We start from the raw sequence: 21,376 nt of genomic DNA, 5'->3' as shown, positions 1-21,376 counted from the left end.
TTCCCGATTATGCCCAGCGTATCAAGCCGCTATATGCCTTGGTAGAACCTACTTTTTCCAAATCGGGCTGGCTGCTAGAGCATTCAGCTATCTTGCAATCTTTGCAGGCTGATCTTCTTGCTTCGAAATACTTACTGACACGTGATAACCACACTAACCTGGTAATAAGAATTGTGCCGGGCGCAGTGGGTTTCATGTACTTAACGTTCAATGAGGGCGATGCAGTCCCCATTGCCTACAAATCACACCTGTACACTTCGGCGGAACTGCGCTTTTCCACAGTCGAAAAAGTTTTGACTGCGGTGCAGATGGCGATTCTTAAAGAACGAGCGCTGTCGCAAGGAAAACGCATGTTGGTGGTTACACCATATCCTGCTCTAGAGGCAGTGACGAAAGCCAGTGTACCTAATTCTAAAGCTTTGCATCCACGTTGGATACAATGGGCCACTTCTTTGACATCGCCAGATGTCACCTATATCTTTGATGCCTCATTTCAGACTCAGGAGTACTTTCAGTATGAATTCGTTCATCCGGCTCCTCTGTCTTTGCGCCCGCTTGAAGATTACCATTGTGTCATTTACACTGACGGTTCGGCGCAACCGGCGACGGAATCAAAGCATGCCTATTCAGCGGCCTGCGCAATTGTAGCGGGTACTTTCGTGAATGGAAAATTCAAGTCCGATGTTGTGCATACGCAGTCATTGGGTGATTGTACTGCACAGTTGGCAGAGCTCCGTGCTCTTGTACTTGCACTGGAGTTTTCTGATCCTCGGGTTACTACTCTTATAGTGAGTGACTCGTTTTACTGTGTACAGTCTTTTAACGACAATCTATTCTTTTGGTCTCAAAATGAATATCGCGATTCCAAAAGTTAGCACAATCAAGCATAAAATGCTTTGGGTTCGAGTGGCAGAACTTAAACAGTATCTGCCTCTCGTGAATGTAATTCACACTCTTGGTCACCAGCGTGTTGGTGTCCACGCTGTTGGCAACAGCTTACCTGACGAGGCATCGAAAACAGCAGTGGCGACATATCTAGTAGCAGCAGTTACAAGATCCAAAAGTAAGATCGATGATGACATCTTGGCAGCTATTGCTGCTACAGAGAAGGGAAGTAATTACCCAAGAGGTTTCCCTTCTCGGTACTCTTATAATTTAAGTCCTGATAAAGTCCCCTATGTGAGAATTAACGACATTGGTGACAGATTGATTCCCAACGCGGACTGCAGACCTTCCTTGATAACAGCGGCTCGCAAGGGTATGGCCTCTGCCCATGCCGGTGTTTCAGCTACTATTACTATCTTACAACAGAGTTACTGGTGGCGCGGGTTGTATAAACAGACTCGCACTTATGTTCTTGATTGTGACATTTGCCAGCAGATGAAACCTTCGACTGCTGCGCGCCCACCACAAACTCAGTTGTACATATCTAATAAACCACTCAGGTGTGTTTATCTAAATCACTGCGGTCCTTTCTCCTCTGATACTGCGTACAAGTATATCTTAGTTGCAGTGGATTTGTGCACACGTTTTCTTTGGGTATGGCCACAAAGGAGTGCTGATGTTCCTATGTCATCAGGGATTTGCGTGTCTTTGTGGGAATTTTTGCATGTGGTACCTTTCATTCTGACCAGGGCCCTGCGTTCGCCTCTAAGGCATACAAAGAAGCCATGAGATCTTTGGGGGTCCAAGTCAAATTTTCATCTCCATACTGGCCTGAGGGTAACAGTGTAGTGGAGCGAATGAACCTTGACTTAAAGCGATCCCTGACAGCTAGGGTTTTAGGCACTGGGCGGAACTGGTTAGCCCATCTGTATAACGTTCAATGTGCACTTAATAATCTCCCTAGAGGGTCTCTGGGTAGGCGGACCCCATACATGATGCTCCTTGTCATAAAAATATTTGTCCTGGACCTTGATGGTCTAGACATGGCGGCGTCAGCCACACCCTTTGACGTAGATGATCACTGTGCTGTATTGCAGAATCTACAAGAGACCAGAGACAGTCTTGCAAAAGAACACTTGCCCTCCACATCTAATGCTAGATTCCAGTAGTCGGCTGGCTACCTTGAGTTGGAGACCTGGTCCGTGAGAAGGTGGAGAACAAGAAGGAGTTCAGCCCCTCTTATCGTGCCCCGGTTCCAGTGCTTGGCGTGCAGGGTACAAGAACAGTCATTTTACCTCCACTTCCTGGTCGCAAGGATAACAGGTACATCTCCATTGACAATGTCAAACTACAGCGAGTGGCCGATTCTTCTTAGTATGACTCCAGCGGTCTCTTGCCCTGTGATGCTGAGAAATTCTGTTTTGGCTCCGGGTTCTACCACCATGCCATCGAGATGCATACAGTTACTAATCCTTTGTTGCCACCACCGGCTGGTGGTGCACCTGAAGATACTGAGTATGCTTATCCCACAGACGTATCATTGCCTGTTTTACAATCAACCGCAGTTACCAGTCACATATCTCCTTTGACACTAACTCTATGACTTCCAGTGCCCCATCAAAAATTTCTATTTTTGCTGTTTGGTTTAAAAGACATTTTTTAATTCCCCCTTGGACTTACATTTGGCTGGTGCTCATATGTATTTTTTTGTTTATGTCCATTGGATTTGTGGTGGTATTTTTTCATCTTGTGAATGGACACTATCTGAAGGAAAGATCTACAATTAGACTAATTGATGGAACTTTGGCCCCCCACTCCTCATCACACATCATGAAGAGGGACCAGACTTTTATGAATATTACTGCCTGGCCTGTGTTAGATGGGATTGTGTGGGATGCTGTTAAATTTCAGATTCATGAACCCACTGAGGTTATTAATGTTCCCAATGTTCTTCGTGTTTCTATGGGAGATGTAGTTAAACAAAACATCCGCCCTGATGATTGGGACGTTCAGTTCATAGAGGCACTATTTTCTGATTTGAAATATTATGCCGCTTTTGATGCTGAAAATTTGTATTTAGGCACTGCTAATTATGGGGAACTGTTTTGCTATCAACATTATGGCAATCATTTCCTACATAAAGCCAATACATTTCAAAATTTTGTAAATTATACGTAATGGGAACATTGTCCGATGCCAATGCAAGGCAGCTCCCACACACTGGTGAACAAATTTGCATATTTTACTGATTTCAGTGTTTCAAAACCTGCCGCCTTTTATTTTAAAATGGCAGCAGAGTCTGCCTCGAAGGTTAGGCTGACACACACTAAATTATTGTATTCCAAATCCTTTTTGGATGATTTGGCTATCAGGGGTTATGATCTGTGGAAAGCTACTATTGATCTTAAATCTGTTTGGGGTTCTAAGCCTTGGCAGGTACGATGGACAGAAGCTCGGCATCGTGCCTGCCTAATCCCAAACCACATGTTGTTGTTGAATTCTACTATTTTTCAAACCACCTGCTTTGGATTGGCTACTTCTAAAAAGCTACATTCCCCCTCTATTCCTGATCTGAGTGCTTCTCCTAATTGGGATAATCATACAGATCTGTCCCTTGATGTGTTGCTGTCATACATTACTAATACATCCTTCAATATTTCCGAATTAAATCCGGACAGATGGTTACCATGGCAGACGAGCTCAGATTCTTGTCAACATCGTTTTCTAGGTCTGCAACCTGGGTATACGCAGGTTCGCGTAGATCCCCGCTTTGAATCTTCCCATTCAGTTACTACCTACTCTGTGGGGAAGTTATGCCAATCTTGGCTGCAACATTCCACCTTAGCATCTGTTAAACTTCATTTATCTAAATTACATGACAAAATAGATTTGAATGATTTTGTTAAGGGTCATGTAGGTGGCAGGGCCAAAAGGTGGGTGTATGCTGTTTATAACGAAGTTTGGAAATGATCGCAAATTGAAGCAGCTTCCCGATTGAGAGCCATTGATCAAGCCAATTTGGAAAAAGTACTAGCTGTCATTGATAATAGCATTAACACCATTTCCTCCAGAATTTACACATTAGATAATATTGTTTCATCTGTTGTTGATATTGTGCAGGATGATATGTCTGTTTTGTATCATGGTCAAAATCAATTACGTTCTATAATGCATGGACTTTGCAAACGTTAAAGGCTGGGAAAGTCCCCTGGGACTACATGAATACTTCGTCTTTATTCCTTCCCTTTAATCTGGCTGCAAAACAACAATTCATGTCCATGAAAGATTCAACATACTCATTACTGCATATTGAAAAGTTAGAACCTTTGCCTTTCTCTGAGGTCGAATTGAACTCCGCTGTGTGGCTTATCCACGGGTTAATCACATTACCATTTCCTTTGTTTAAGTTCAGTTTGTGCATGAAACATTATGCCCTAGGCAGGTATGAACCGTTGGGTACGGCTTTCCTGCATGAAGTTTGGTCACTCCCATTTACATATAGGTGCATGAGAGAAGGTAAAGAAGTTTATTTGAAGGGTGAGGAATGCACTTCCACACCTGATCACTCTGTAGTCTGTAGGCACATCCAATTGCATGGCACGTGCAATGTTCAGGCACCTAATTTAGCATGCGACCTGAAAGGTATTCGAGTGCCAGCTATTACACCCTCTTTCACGTTGCTAGCTAACGGTAGTTATTTGCTTTTAAATAACGAGGCTTGCTGCGGGATGCTAGTGGGAATTCCCTACATTGTGACTGTATCACAGAGGGTAGTCTGCTGTAAAAATGTCCTTTTCCCACCCCCGCATGGGCGGCTGGATGTATCCATCTGGCCTCCCATTCCAACCTTGAAAGCAGAATTCAACAAGATGAGCAGAATAAGGGCTCTATAGTCCCAGAAAGAAGTCGCTCTGACTTCATCCCATGAAACATTTGTCCTTCACGTAGCAAACACCCGCACCGAGGTGCATGCGCTTTTAAATACTGATCTCCCACTTCCTTTCGGTGCCCTGATTCAAACTATATTTAATGCCTCGTCAACAACTGGCTTGGCACATTTTTTCAAAATTGTGGGCTCCGGCCTCGTGACCTCCTTCCAAACTATTTTTGGTGTGATACCGGCATTTTTTAATTCTATTTTTTCCAGCGTCTTTGGCTGGCTCCTGTTGATTCTCGCCCTCACGGCTGGTGTGCTGTTGTTGGTCTGCTTACTGCGCAATGGCTGCACAATTTGTGTCACACGACAGCCTGTCCCGGCTGCTCCATCTTCACAACCGGATGCTTGAATATTATGGAACATTACCACTGGCCACCCTGAGCATAGCTTATGGATTGTCCTTCCGGTTTTCCTACTTTACTTGCGTGCAACCTGCTTTTCATTGCCTAGATTGTCCTTCCGAATGGGCTTTGGATTTGTGCTTGTCAAACTCGGTGTCTCCTGCCCCGGATTATGACCGTCTGATGAGTCCCTTTGTGGCTCATGAGTTGGACTGTTCTGGTATCAGGATTATGGCCTGTGGAGCGGCACATGGAGTCCTAGGGAATTGGGACATCTGTATGGCAGCGTATGACTTCTTGGCAGGAAGTTATCTTGAACAGTCCAGTTGTCCTCTGATTGTGCTAGAGGGCCCACTTGTCGAGGAAGATGTATGCTCATTTACCTTGTCAGACTGGATGGCGGAAACCTTTACAGAACATTCGAATGACTTCCTCTTGGAGCCTGTCGCTACTTACTGTGCTTATACGTTGATGGATTAACTTGGATGTCGTCCAACTTTCTTTGCACGACCCACACATTTTTTCTTTTTTTTTTTGGTTTGACATTTGGGCTTGGTGAGCCTTTGCAAGATGTTACAAGGTTTTCCATTTCCATTTTTTCCCTTACATTTTTTTGCTTTTTGCAGCTTTTGTTTCTCCTCTTTTCGAACTGTCACTCCCCTTTATTTGAATTTCCAAAACATGCACTTGGTTCCACTCTGTTGAACGTGAACTCTGCCTTCCTTTAATTGTATCCTTAATAGTTTGTGGTCCGATCAAGGGAGGGTGTAGTGGAGGCAACGTTTTAGATACATACATTGCTATGTTAGCATAAGCGCCTTAGATGTTAGAAACGCCGTCTTGCCACTTTTGCTGCTTTTGCACACAACACTGCAGATACATGTTAGTATTTGAAAACGACTTGCTTGCCTTTTCTTCACATGAGAACTGTCTGTTGTTCACATCCCAGACGTGCACTGCGACCTTGGTCTGAACATTGTGTGCAGAAACAGTCTGAGCCACCAAACAATGTATGTTTTTGAGTTCAGGTTGATCGGCCCACGCTCTAGCCATAACATGCACACAGCTGCAAATATCTGAAAGTCGAGAGCCTTTAATATTGCAGTTTGCATGCATTAGACACACTTTCTGGAGAATAACTTTTCCAGGCGCAGAGCAAAGCTGATCCTGTGATGTGATTCACCTAAGCTGATCTTTACGGTATGGGGTTCCCCATTCAAACCTAGAGACCTTCTGTTAGTCTAATAATACTAGCTTACTAGCGAAGGGAGGGTGGTTGTATTCCACTATCATTTGTAATATGATTTTTTCCTTCATTTTCTATGGTATTGTAACAATGCTGATGGTTTTAATTTTAATAATTTGTCTGCTTTATGTTAGCCAAAGTACTGCATCTTAGGACACGTAGTTTATAAAATAAACATTTTAAACTTGACCATGTCTCTGATTACTCTTGTTGTGGACTGATATGAGAATAATAACGAACAGGTATTTCTGATTCCCACCATTCCTGAGAGTACTCTAAAGTCGCATGTTCTGGGTTGTCTAATCATTGGTAGCTTCTATATGGTATGAAGAGCGAATGAGACACTGATGTTGGTCGGGTAGGGGTTCTGGGTACTGAGATGAGTTTTTGGTACACCGCAATTCACTGAGGTCCTGGTTTCCTGCGCATAGTTCTGTGAATGAGCAGAATCCCTGCAACAGTAGCAGACGGGATTCTTCCCCTATACATGGGTTGTCTGTTTTCATGTAGTTATGTTAAATTGTACCTAGTCAGCATATTAGATGCTGATCACATTCATGGTTGTAAGCGCACAGGTGTGCCACACAGTTTTAATCTGGCAACCTCACCACAGAGTGAGAGTTCGCTGCCGTTCCTCTCCCCCTAGCGGGTGTTCCCCATCTGTTGAGCTGTATGGAAGACGCGGTTGATGTCTGGGTGGGGGGTAGGTTTTTGTCTCGACCTAATTGGGAGGTTGGAGTGGGTGGGGGGCGGGGGGTGGGGAGAGTGGGGTATATGTTGTATTTTATTTTTGTGATTGTTGCACTAAAGTCGGTTGGAGTGAGAGCTGAACAATATGATGGGATAACTGAATGTGGAACTGACATGGCCCTTCTGCAGCCGTATGAGTTAATTATAGAGTGGTCATGGATTACTCGGGGTCGCTATGGGTGAGAGATATCGAATGTTGACCTGGAATGTGAGGGGACTCAACTCTCCTAAAAAAGTATGACAGGTACTAGCCTATTTGAATCGTCATGCCATACATATAGCTTTTTTGCAGGAAACACACTTGAGTAAGAACACAGAACGAGGCATTGCAGGGAGATGGGCGGGTTTTAAACTGGCGACTTAATTTTCATCATATGCTAGAGGCACGATGATATTGGTCAAAAGGTGAGTAGCATTTGTACCCGTTCGAACATATGTTGATGAAGAGGGGCGATGTGCAATGGTACAAGGGAAACTGGGAGGTTCGTTGGTGATTATAATTAGCATGTATGGGCCCATTATAGATGACCCAGAGTGTTTTTTGCGGATGTATGCTAAATTGAGGGATTGGCCAGAGGCTGATATCTTGTGGGGAGGGGACTTGAACACCTATTTAAATCCTGACTTGGATAAGTCTAATACACTGTCACACCGCATTCCCAAAGTAGCCCAATGTGTTAAGTGTGCCATGGAAGAATTTGGGTTGAGGGATGTGTTGAGAGTGAGAAACCCCCTGGTGAAAGAGGGGACGCATGCGACACCATCGCACAACAGTTGGTCGCGACTGGATTTTTGGCTGCTGGTAGGGGATACCATAGATTGGGTGCGGGAAGTGGCGAACTTGCCACATACATTGTCGGATCACAATCCTGTGCAGTTAGAAATAGAGATCCCGATGGCTTTGCGTTGCCCATTCACATGGCGGCTGCGCTCTGAAGCATTGCTTGACCCGGTGTACGAGGCCACAGTACGGGAAGCTATTGAACAATATTTTGCATTTAATAAAGGCTCGGTAGAAGAGGCCTCAACGCTATGGGAGGCTTTTAAGGCAACGATCAGGGAAGTGTGCATTGGCACCGCAGCAGGTATTTTGAAAGATATTAGAACACAGCTTCACAGAGCCGAGAATGTACTACGGGAATTGGAGCGTAGCTACACAATGGCTCCATCAGCTGACAGCTTCGCCCGTATAAATGAGCTGATTATAGAATATGATACATTAGCTGAAACTGAAATAAAATATCTTTCATGCAGACACACAGCGCGACGATGCGGAGAGGGAGGGAGACCGGGGCGCACACTAGCAAATAAGATTAGAGATCGCATGGAGCAACCTCACATAGATAGGATCACAGACCCGCATGGGGGGAACATTACCACCCACTTGCCATTACAGAACAATTCCAAGAATTTTATGCCAACTTATATACATCCAAAGGGGGAGCAACGACGGCTGAGTTTGAGGAGTACCTAGAGGATGTGGCGTGCGCCTGGCTGTCAGATGCCCATAGGGAGTAGTTATGTTTGCCTATAGATGTGGAGGACATTAAGACAGCTATACTAGCACTTCCCAATGGAAAAGCACCTGTGCCAGATGGCCTCACGGTGGAATTCTATAAAACTTATGCAGACTTGATTGCTCCATATTTATTAGAAGTGTATTCTGAGGCACATGAATCCGGGAAACTGCCACCATCATTGCGGCAGGCATTAATAATAACTCTGCTCAAAAAAGACAAGACCCCAGACAGATATGACTCTTATCGCCCTCTGTCACTGATTAACATAGATGGCAAGATACTGGCCAAGATATTAGCGGTCAAGTTGTAACCCCTGATGCCGTGCCTGGTGCTGCCTGATCAGTCGGATTTTATACCTGACAGATCCACGTTCCACAATCTTCGGACTATATTTTTCATGTTACATATACTTGAGCCAAGCATGTCGGCCACGGCAGTACTGTTGGACGCAGCGAAGGCACTTGATTCGGTTGAGTGGAATTATGTGTTTTTTATTTTACAGTGTATGGGATTCCCTCCTCTATTTATACAGTGGATAAAGGTGCTTTATGCGGATCCATCAGCCAGGGTTCACGTTGGCGGTTTGACGTCCAACCCGTTTGATATAAAGAGGGGCACTCGCCAGGTATACCCTCTGTATCCACTGCTTTTTGCAATCATACTGGAACCACTAGCATGTGTCATTAGGCAGAGACATAGGGAAACAGCACTAAATTTTAATTATCGTCCAGTTGCCATCTTGCTATACGCGGATGATATGATGCTTTTTGTTCGTGAACCCTCCCGGTATCTGGCACAACTGCTACGGGAGTATGTTAGGTTTGGCCGTTTGTCGGGCCTCTTAGTTAATTGGGATAAATCCATTGTCATTCCACTGACAGAGTCTACTCAACAACCAGATATGGATTTCCCGCTGGTATGGTCTGCGGACCCGGTAAAATATCTCGGAGTCTGGATTCACACAGACCCGAGCACAGTGATATGGGAGAACTATGGGAGAGCATACACCAGGCTGAAGCAGCAGGTGGATGTGTGGGTCTCTTTGCCGCTCTCTTTGGCGTATTGTATTTCACTAATTAAGATGGTAGTCTTACCACGGTTTCTGTACTTATTTATTAACATCCTGATGGTGCTCACAGAAGGGTTTTTTAACACTCTCCGAGGGGTCCTGCTGCGGCTGATTTGGGGAGGCAAAACGGCTCGAGTAAACTGGTCGATTCTCACCAGTGATTATGACAAGGGAGGGTTCAGAGAGCTGGATTTTTATGTCTACTATTTGAGCGCACAAGCTCAATATGTGTTTTATTGGATGAGGCCACATACGTTTGCTCCACATGTCACGGTGGAGGAGGGGGATGTCTATCTGGTGCCCTTGCACAGCATGATCACACACCGGGCACGCAGAACTCCGAGAACGGAGATAAATGCAGTGGGCGCAACCATAGGAGCCTGGCATGCGATAGGGCGTCTGGTGCACAAATTGCCGCTATACGCACCAGCCATGTACATAGAGCACCACGCTGCGTTATCAGTGACTCACGAAGCGCCATTGATGCGATTGCTTAATGAGGAAGGCTTTCAACTGATGCAGGATATATACCCAGAAGGGTAGTTTATTACACTGGACGCCCTACAATACATTAGTAATCCACCATTGCTGTTCAGATTTGCGATGCACAGACTGCGACATGCGATTAGGGTTCACTACACTACATACCCTCTGGAACCTCCCACATTGTTGTCCCTACAGTTTGTACTTACCACTCCTACAAATAGGAAACTGATCTCCAAGTTATACAGGATGATCAAGGAAGAATGTATAAGCAAACCGGACAGAAGTTGGGAGAGATGGAACGCCTGTCTATCTGAGCCGATATCGGAGAAAGATTGGAAGTATGTTTGTGAGTTAACAGGTACACTTATCATGAATGGAAGCTTGCGGATCATACATATTAAATATATACATCAGGTATTATACTCCTGCATGGTTGCATAGCTTTGGACTGCGTAAATCTGACTGTTGTGCGCGATGCGGACAGAGGGACGCTGATTTTCTGCATCTAGCTTGGGGATGTAGGAGGGTGAATGAGTTCTGGGAATTGGTGGTGAGAACCAAAGACCATGGTGGCTGTGGAGCTCCAGAGCACTCCGCTTGTCTGCCTACTGTACTGTGTGCCACACGTCAGGGGAGTGAGTGGGAGATTTGTAAGATTGGCCCTACTTATGGCAACACGGAGAGTGGCAATTACGTGGGGGCGAAATGTACCCCGAAAGTGGAACACTGGATAAAGGACTTGGTCTATTGCAAAGATAACATGGAAACGTAGGCGGAGGAATTACCAACAATCTCGAGACCAAAAGACATTTGGGAGCCATTGCGTCTGTTTCTTTTGAATAGGGCAGCTGACTCTGAGCAGGGTGATGCAAATTAGATATTACAGGGGGTGGCGATGAGAGGCCTGGAAGGGTGACATGAATGTAGGGATGGAAGATGCTCTATTATTGCAGCACGACTTTGTAACCAACGTTCAAGGAGGATATGAGGATGTTTATTTTTTATTGTTTTGATTTTTAATTTGGAGTTATATGTCTTTTTATTGTTGGAATTGTGGGGAAATGTATTCATTTTGCTTATTCATGCTTAATTTCAATATGTTGAATGTACATTTTCATGTTGGATGGGGGTGTATTGTAATGTCATTTTAATTTTGTTTGCTTAATGGAAAATTAATTAAAAAAAATTAAAAAAATAGAAGCGAGAAAACTGTGTTAAACAGTTCAGGAGGTACACATTTATGCCCACTCATACGCTGCAGTTAAAGATTTGCTTTGCTTATGATTTAGAAAAAAACATTACATCGTTATTACACCACGTTCTAATAATCACACATTAATACAACACAAGAATATATGCGGTTGTGGACTATCCATGAATATAATGCGCCCTTCCAATTTTTAAGCACCATCCCGCTCTATCAGAATCTAAACAAGATCACGACTAGAAGTAGTGCAATTACCAGTGAGTAATCAAAGAATTGCTTCCTTGTCCCTCTCGCTTAGATTCCGTACTCTTTGAGATGTACCTAAGCAAAACCGAAAGCCAGAGCATCTGTATAGTATACAGAAACATATCATCAACAACATGGGCAAACCCAATAGAGGCGTCTCGGTTACAACTATTGTGCCAGGCACAACCTAGTTGGTGGCTGTTAGACCTGGCACCATTGGCTTGGGTCTCCCTCCCATTTTTTCACAGTTGCCTCCTGTGTTTTGCTATGTGTTTTGCTGGTCTAGATGCTTTGGGCACTTTGCCACTGCTATTCAGTGTCAAAGTGCAAGTGCTCCCTATTTTAAATTGATGTATTGGATTAGTGACTTATTTGATTTACTTGTCAGACCCTTGTACAGTGCACCAAGTGTGCCCAGGGCCTGTAAATCAAATGCTGCTGATATGCTTGCAGCATTGGTTGTGCCACCCACAGAAGCAGCTGGTAAAGTATGGCTCAGACCTGCCATTACAGAGCCTGTGTGTAGCCTGGGGCTGCCATGTTGACTTTGCAAGTGCACACACTTGCCAGTTCCTAAACCTTCCCTTTTCTATATATTAGTCACCCCTAATGTATGCCCAAGGGCAGGGTGCATTGTATGTAAAAGGTAGGACATGCCCTGATGTGTGTGGCATGTCCTGATGGTGAATTACAGCCAATTTAGTTTTTTACTATTGCAAGGCTATCTGTTCCCATAGGCCAGAATTGGCAGTTTGATTATAGCATCGTATAATCATGACTGACTCTAGGAACAAGATGGGAAAATAAAATTTAGTATGCCTGAACTTAGAATGTTAAAATACATCTTTTAATGTGGGTGATTTTTACATTCTGTGTTTGAAAATACCACTTTTAGAAAGAAGGTATTTTCTTGCCTAACCATCCAGTATGCCTCTGCTAGGTTTGTGTATTCCATGTCCGGTTTGTGAGTGATAGGGGGCTGGAGAGGGCTTTGGCTCCAGCAATCTGATGGGTCAGGGCTGGGCTGAATAGGACCTTCATTGAATAGAGAGTGGGGGGGGGGCGGAGATTTCCTTTCACTGACCTGAGCCTTCCTAGAATAGTGAGTAGGGGGAGGAGATATCCTTTCAGCTACCTGGGCCAGGTCTGCCTTCAAAAATGCTGTCTCCACCTCCTGCCAGGAAGCTGCACAGAACTGGTTTTGGCTGGGCACAGGCACCCTCTGCCTTCAGAGAACAAATGATTTACTGGTATAAATATTGGGGACCAGACGCCAGAACTTTGGATCACTTCTGGGAATCAAGATGAACCTTTGCCAAGGAGAAGAACCAAGAAAGCTGAAAGAGGAGACTTCCCCTGTGCTGTGCTATTTCTGGGGTTGGCCTACAGTGGTTACTTTATCTGCCAAGGAAAGGGGAAGAGGACTTTTGTGAACTTTTCATCATCTTGAAGAAGAATCTCCAAGGGCTTGAAGTGTGCTTGCCTACTGCTTGAAGTCTCAGGGATACAAGATTTCACCACCAGCTACCTGAATTCCCTTGCTGAGAATTCCACCTGCAGAGAGGTGACCCTCTGAGAAGACTGCGTGTCACTGGGAGCTGGAAGCGCAACGCAAACAGGAGAAGCGTGTCGCCGCCCAGCAGTTGCTGTTGCATCGCCGAAGAAGCGTGCCGCCGGCACAGCTGTTCGTCGTCGCATCATCGACGAAGAGTGTCACATCACCGGAGAAGCGTGTCGCAGGGCCTGTTGTGTCTCAGAAGTTACCAAGTTTGCCACACTGCCGTCGGGCGTGAATGCATCGCATCCAACGTCATCGCATCGCATCAAAGGCGCCATTTTGTTGCTTCGCACCGGATCGTCGCATCGCATTGAGGCTCCATCTTGTCGCATCGTAACCGGAACGCAGTAAGAAACCGACGCATCACCTCCTCTCCGGTAAGGAACCGATGCATCAACTCCCCCGAAGCAAGGAACCGACGCATCACCTTCCCTGCGACCCTTTTGTTTGTATTGCGTGACGCATCCAAGGTACTTTGAGAGCAAAGTGTTGCATTTACCATCTACATTGAACTAAGCTATTTCTACCATTTTAAAGTCTATTTTTGATTACAGTATTGTGGATTTTTGTTGTTTGGTCTTGTGTTAAGTCTAGTAAAGATTACCTATTTTTCTAAACTGGTGTGGTGTCCCTTTGTAGTGTTTTCACTGTATTACTGTATGTGTTCACAAATGCTTTACCCACTGCCTCTGAGATAAGCCTGTCTGCTAGTGCCAAGCTACCAAGGGGGTGAGCAGGGGTTATCCAGGAGTGTACCCCCCTATCCTGACTAGAAGCAAGGACCCTTACTTGGTCAAAGGTACCTACCTCTGTCAACTAGAGACCCCCAATTCTAACAGTGGCATGCTTCATCATTGGGTTCCCAACTGGGTAGCCGAATGCTACCCAGCTGTGCTACAACGCATAATTACAGCAAAGCAGGGTTTTATGGGTGGTGTGTGGTGAAGTGGTGAAGTTAAAAATATCTCTGGGATTCCTTACTCCAAGCGACCCAGGATATATTAAAAAGTAGATGGGTAAAAAGAAGATTACTAATTGGTCTTCATTATCCTACTGGTTGACATGTTTCAGCCTCTTGAAAAATTGTGGAAGCTTTCTTCAGGACCGAGTGATGTGATATAGTGTTAAATAGTGAGAGTGGCAAAAATAAGCCCTGTGTATGTTTTTTACAGCATACGCGCTAAGGGATACTGTGCATGCAGTGGTTACACCGTACTTACATGCCCACTGGAAAAGATAAAACCTGTAAGACAAACGGCAGAAAAAGTAAAAAGGACAAACAACAGATATAGTTTTTTTTTTAAAACAACGTGGTTGGTAACATGGTAGGTGTCATTTTACTCTTATGTACACTAATCCAGCGTTTGCCCAGTGATGTGGTTAGCTAGGAGCACCATTTGAGTTGCTCAATCCCGTGTATCAACACTCATACCATAGACATGCAACATACTGCCAGTGTGTATTCGATCATGCATAGTGTTATCATGTGGGCATGCATGTCTAGAATTGTTGGTGTTTCAGTAACATGGTGATACACATGTCACTACAATTATATTTTAAGATTGACAGTGTCTGGGCCATTGTTCTGCGTGTGACAAGGCCGTGAGCATGAGCTATCACTCTGTATCAGCGATAGTGATAATGTGTGCACTTATATTGTTTACGTGCATGCAGGCTTTTCAAATGTCATATAAATCGTAATTACACTAGCTACGTAATTCTTGCAGCTTAACTGATCCAGCGAGATGCATACACCTTTAGTCACACACTATTGAGGAAGTAACAAAAAAAATAAAAGAAAAATACATTTAGTATCTGGCAGTGCTCGTCATGTAACTAGGTCTCAGCGGACTGATGCGAGGATTCAGTCCGTAAATTGATGTGCCCTGTAAAAGAAGAAGAGACCTTACTTCTTCAAGGTTGGACCCTCGCTGATGCACTTACTCCGGTCTCCTCGTGATTGCGACGATACCCATGTGAGGAGCCGGTATTGTTTTTAAAGGTGAGTCTGATGGGACCGTCTTGGAGCCGGGATCACATCTGCATGTCAGCGCGAGTATGCATGACGCGGTATGTAGGAGAAAAAACTAGCGTGCATACCGAATGTGTCAGCTTTATGCGTCCGCGCATAAGAGGGTATGCGTTTGACGTTGAGTGGTAAGTGGGCCAGTTATCTCCAAAATTGCCATAAAGTAACATACAAATTAGAAAATAGGTTGCTTAAAGAATAGATTTGGAAGGAAAGTCATTGACCACAAATTGTCTTACAAAAAACAGATCAGGGGTAAATTCACTGACTACAAGATAAAACTGGATAGAAAATTATACCGGTGATGATTAATGTATTGACTAGCCCATAGAGTTCTATAGAGTACAAGACTGGTAATTGGGGGTTGGCCTAATCATTTGTATAAGAAAGTGACCACAGAAAGGGGTGTTGCATTTATAGCGGCCATTAGCCCCTGAAGCCATAGTGTTGGTGTCTTCCACAGAGGTTGCTTTTATGTGGATTTTTATGTTGGTGTTTTTTATGTGCAGGTGGTGCATACTGTTTGCAACTGTATCATGAATATTTATTCAGGCAGTTCCACGGAATGTTGTTGTTAAGCCAATGTAAATGGGTAGACAGACGATAGATTGATCGTTGTTCTTTCGCAAGCAGACGACTTTGGATGTTTAGTGGTGTTGGACTCAAGTTGTTCTATTACCACCCAGTCCATATCATTGGTGGTTTGTCCGATTTTTTTGTCATCCGCATAGTATTACGTTTGCACCGGACATTACTCCGGTGTTCGCAAATACGTGTCTTTATTTTTCAACTCGTCATGCCGATGTACTTCAGCCCACATGGACATATGATCATGTAGATGGCGTTCATTGAATTGCAATTTGTGTGTTTTTTTATGTGACAGATTTGACCAGGTTCTAAATTCAGGCTTTTTGTGGGTTTGGTCAGATGATAGACACTGCAATTTCTACATGGGAAGTGACCTGTCACATTTGGAAGCCCCCATGCATTTAACACAGTGTTGGGTTGTCTGGTGGGCTGCTGTGGGCGTGTTGTCACTTGGCTGTCTTTTAGACTTTTGCCTCTTTCCTAAGAAAATAGAGGCTTTTCCCAGTTCTGTTTTCCAGTGTTCAGCATCTTCCAGTGTTTTTGTATAATCCGTGATTTTTGGTTTGAGATTGGATTATAGGTGGTAACACATGTCAATGGAATTGTAGGCAATGTCTGGGGTTTTTGTTCCAGCAGGCCGTCTCTGTTTTGATTGCGTGCTCGTTTTTTTGCCTTGGTGATGATCCAGTCTGGGTATCCTCGTTCCTTCAGTTTCATTGTAAGCGACTGTGCTTGATCCTTGAAATCTTGTAGATCACTGCAATGTCTGCATAACTGCAGATATTGACCGTATGGCAGGTTCTCTCTTAAAGTTCTGGGGTGGAAATTTGTGTAGTGGAGGAAATTAGTTTTTACTGTTGCCTTAAAATGAGTTTTCATTTTAAGTTTTCCACCCATAGTTATTATGTCTAGGTCAAGGAATGTGATACTTTTTTTTGTTCATGCTGTGGGTGAACTTGAGGTTGGGATCACAACCATTAAGCCATGTCAAAAAGGTGTGTAGCGAATCTTCTGAGTCTTTCCAAATGAGAAAGAAGTCATCAATGTACCTTTTATAAAATTTCATATTTGAAGAAAATGGTGTAGCGGGATCGCGTGGCTGGCTACCAAAATCTCATGGCGCACGCAAACGGATAGGAAAACTCGTCGAACGCAGGGATCCCGGTAAGTCACTACCCCGTGCGTGAACACACATTTTGAAAGCGCGAACAAGGAAAAAATTCTGCTACGCCGCAGATCGCGGACTTTTCGGCAATTCCACATTCTCCGTGGAACGCGGAATTGCGCAAATTCCGCGAGCGGAGTGGAATTTACCGCCCAGGCCTACCAGAAATTATGTCACAGGATTGAAAGGGAGAGCTTTGATTTTTCCCAGTAGATCTTTAGTATCCTTCAAGTAGGTAGTGTGGCATGCACGATTGGTTGGAGAAAGAAATCACAAAACGGTGAGAGGGGTTCTAGCAATGACCCTATGCCTGACACAATAGGGTGGCCGGGTGGTGGAATTTTGTTTTTGTGAATCTTTGGAATTGTGTAGAAGTATGGGGTCTTCCCTGTGCTGGCGGTTAGAAATTGGGCTTCCTGTTTGCTAATTTGGCCTGAGCTTTCAGTTTCATCCACCATATTCTGGATTGTATTTTTGATACTGGCACTTCTATCTTTTTCCAATGGTTTGCAGTTTTTGGTATCACTCAGGAGGCGTCGACATTCTTCTTGATAGGCATCTTTGTCTTGTAGTATGATGCCTCCACCTTTGTTGGCTGGTTTTATGATAATGGTTTCATTGGTCTTCAAGGACTGCAGGGCATCGAATTCCTTGCCACTGGTATTCTTGAATGTTGGTGCCTCATGGGTGGCTTCGATCTCATTAAACACTGCTTGCTCAAATGCTGTGATTTCAACTGGTATTGCAATAGGAGGAGGGATAAAAGTGCACTTTAGCTTCTACGTGGTGTCACCCTGCTCATCATTTCTAGTTTCAGTTGGTTGGTTTTGGAAAAACGCCTTAAGTTTTAGCTTGCAAAAAAACTGCCATCTCTCAGTGTAATTTAAATTTGTCAAGGCGCGCTGTAGGGATGAAGCCCAGACTTTTGTTGAGAAGATTGTGGAAATATGGATTTTTCTGGTCAGTTATGTCCCCTATCTTGGACCCCAACGGTTCTATGTGCATGTTACAAGTACATGTACGTTCCCTCCAGTTCCAGTTATGAAGACGCAAACACATGTGCGTCCACCGTCAACATGTCCTCTGTCAGATCCGCCATGTATAGGCCGGATATTCCATTCCTAAGTACGAAAGGCCACCGGCTTTATATGGTTCACTTATGCCATTTTACAGTCCAGGCAAGTAGGCCCTGATTCTGTCATCAAACTCTTCTTGCCTTCTGCCTCTGAAAGCTCCAGTCTGAGCCTGCAACTGTGACCATGAACTTTGTCTCGTTCTCTGCGCGGCTCACAAAGCCTGACATCAGCCTATTCTCTGCCAAGAACTGTATTTCACCTTCGAGTTATCTGCTTCCCCCTCAGCCAATGCATTCCTGCCTAGTAAACATTCCTTCCAGCTACCGAGCAATGGCTCGGCTTCTCTGTCTTTATGCAAGTAATTCATAGTCCTGTTACCATGGAATATTCCTACCCCCTCGCATTTAGTGTAGACACTTAGACGCTTGTACACGCACGCACAGTCAGTATAGAATAGATTCTGTCCGAGAGTCCTTCTTTTGTGGATAACATAGTTCTTTAAACATAGGATGTTAGATATGATTTGGGATTAGGTTGACTTGACCCCCCAGACTTTTCGTCTCCACATGTAGAGCTAAACGTCAAGTCCCCTTCACCCCTAGTTACACGTCAATCACACGTCATGCTGCTGCGCGCGCATCTATGCCAAGTATTATCTTATAGATCCACCTATATATGACATCATAACCAATTATGTTTCTTTTTACTCCTTGTTCCACCCATTTTCGGTTACGCATATGAATCGTCATTTTTCCTTATCAATTGTTACGCCTACCGTATTCGCTTCATTGTAATGTATGTTCTATAAAAGTCATTTCCTGTCAATAAAGTATGTACTTCACTTCCTGAACCTCCGTGGTGATGGAACTTGGAGCAACCGATTATAATCGATCATTGGAATAAAGCCCATTCCGAACCTCTAATACCACGGATTCTGCCTCTCATTTTACTGAGCTATTTTATTATGTTTCCGTATCAAATTAAGTCCCGGTAATGAATTTTATTTACCACATGAATGGCGCCCGAACAGGGACACTTTCTCATCTCACGCGCCGGCGGTGAGTTGCAGGCCCGGTCTCCTGCCACAGCTGGACGGACAATAACGCGTACCAGCAGGATTTCCTGTATCTCCCTCCGGTCAAGCGGGGGCGACTGAGGCTGCGATCAACACCCAGACGAGGCGGTGAGAAGTGCGAAGTATCCCGACCAGAGCCTAGCTGAGAGAGCAAGATCCGAGGTATACAGAGGCCCACCAGTCCAAAGTCGAGTCCAGTTTCCGACGAATCGAGTCGAGTCCAGTCCGGTCCAAGTTCAGTTTCCGAGGCCTTCCGTTTCCGAAGCTACCCGGTGAGTACCATTACTGGGGAGGCATTTCCGACGTGCACATAGGTTGTGCCGGTCAAGACGGGTTTGGGTACACAAATCCGGTCTGCACTGTTTTAGCAGTGTATATGTACTGTTTAGCAGTATATCAAGTATTCCGAAGTATCTAGTTCTTGTCAAGAATTATGCTTGGTGATTAGTTATGCAGACGATCATCATTGTTGGTTATTTTAAAGGTTAAAAAAAAATGTTTAATGTTTAATGTTTAATGTGTTAAACGTCCTGCATATTGTGGTATGAATGGTTGTTCATTATTGTGCTTTTGTACTAAGTGTGTTCAAGATCAAGTATCAGATCAGTTCTCAATATGCCGCTCTTTTCGAAACTAAGACAGGGGTACTCGAAGAAGCCGTTCCTATTCCTCCTAGGGACACTCCAGGGTACTTCATGTATCATAAACATGGCTTAGACGCTATATTATTTCTTGATTTATGGGTAGACTACACCAAGGAATTACCAGAAAGTCAGAGGTGGCCCACAGCGGGAACCTGGGATGCAGAGTGCATCATGAAAGTAGAAGAAGAGTTATGGAAAAGGAAAGTCAGACAGTCACAGAAAGATGCCGTTGAGTTATGGCGTAAAGAATCTCATAGACGTACAGAAAAAGCACGTAGACAGGAGGAGAAGAGTAAAGAGAATTCCAATAAAGTTCGAGAAAATCTATTAATTGAGGAAGGTATCCGAGTGAAATCAGAACAAGTAGACAGACAAAGAAATGCCCTTATGAATGGTATGTATCCCCTTCTGGCCGAAGGATTACCTAAAGCTACTCCAGAAACACCGAAAGACTTGCCGCCCCCATTATTCCCAATAAAGGTACATCCTAAGGGGCATCCTAGAACCGCAGAAGATGTCTTTCTCTCCTCATATTTAGATGACGCAGCTCCCGAGTATGCTAATTCCGCCCCACATAGACCGCCTATCAGGGAGGTTCAACGCCAAGACCCAGTACCCGTATCCCTACAGCAACAGATCGTGTCACAAGTTCCGGCAAGCACATCTGTTTCTACATCTGTTCCTACAGCTGCTTCTATAGCTGTGTCCACACCTATAGTTGCTGTGTCACGTTCAACGAATCCTTTCACACCCGACACCCCAGATGGGGCTACGGGAGGTGCTAGTAACATTTTTTCTACGCCACCCAGAATAAATAAACTTACTTTTCAAGAGTCAGCACATTCACGTACCCCCAAACTCATAAATGCCCGTACGCTTAAGGAACTTCTTATAGATTGCAGATATGACCCTGTGCCCGGCAAAGAGGACGAAATGATCATGGCATCATTGCGTATCAGACGAGCCGCAGTGTACTTAGGGAAGTTACCAGGAATGACTGCGCATCTAGATAAAATATACCATTTTGTCCAAACAAGGCGAGATCCAGAATGTATTAACAGAGCTATGGAATACCAGAAAGTGGAGATACAGGGAGAACTGTTACGTTTCCTCATAAATTGTGTGATCAGAAATGAAGACCGACCGGGGGTAGACCCGGAAGCAATGCAAATTCTTACTAGATGGAGTCAGAATATATCAGAAGGTAGACATGATAAACAAAATTGTATAATAGCCATGGGCCGAAAGATCCGTAAAGAAATCGAACGCCTACACGAAGAAAGATTAGCGGTAGACGAGTTCGAACAAAGCGAGGAGGAAGGGTCTGGACTGCCCGCAGGACAGTCAGACACCATAGCCTATGTAGGTAGAGGAAGATCTTGTAATAGTAATAAATGTCCTATTAACCCGATACGTCCGATATGTCCAGATAATAACAGGAATTTCCAAATACCTATAATTAACATCAGGTCTAACGAGCATTCGTTCCAAGCCGCCGACAAACTACTCCGGGAACGAAGGGGTTATCATTTCCTCGATTCTATGGATGAACAG

This window comes from Triturus cristatus, chromosome 10, assembly GCF_964204655.1.
Source record: "Triturus cristatus chromosome 10, aTriCri1.1, whole genome shotgun sequence".
Lineage (NCBI taxonomy): Eukaryota > Metazoa > Chordata > Amphibia > Caudata > Salamandridae > Triturus > Triturus cristatus.
The sequence above is the reverse complement of the archived record's forward strand: the minus strand, read 5'-3'. Positions refer to the sequence as shown.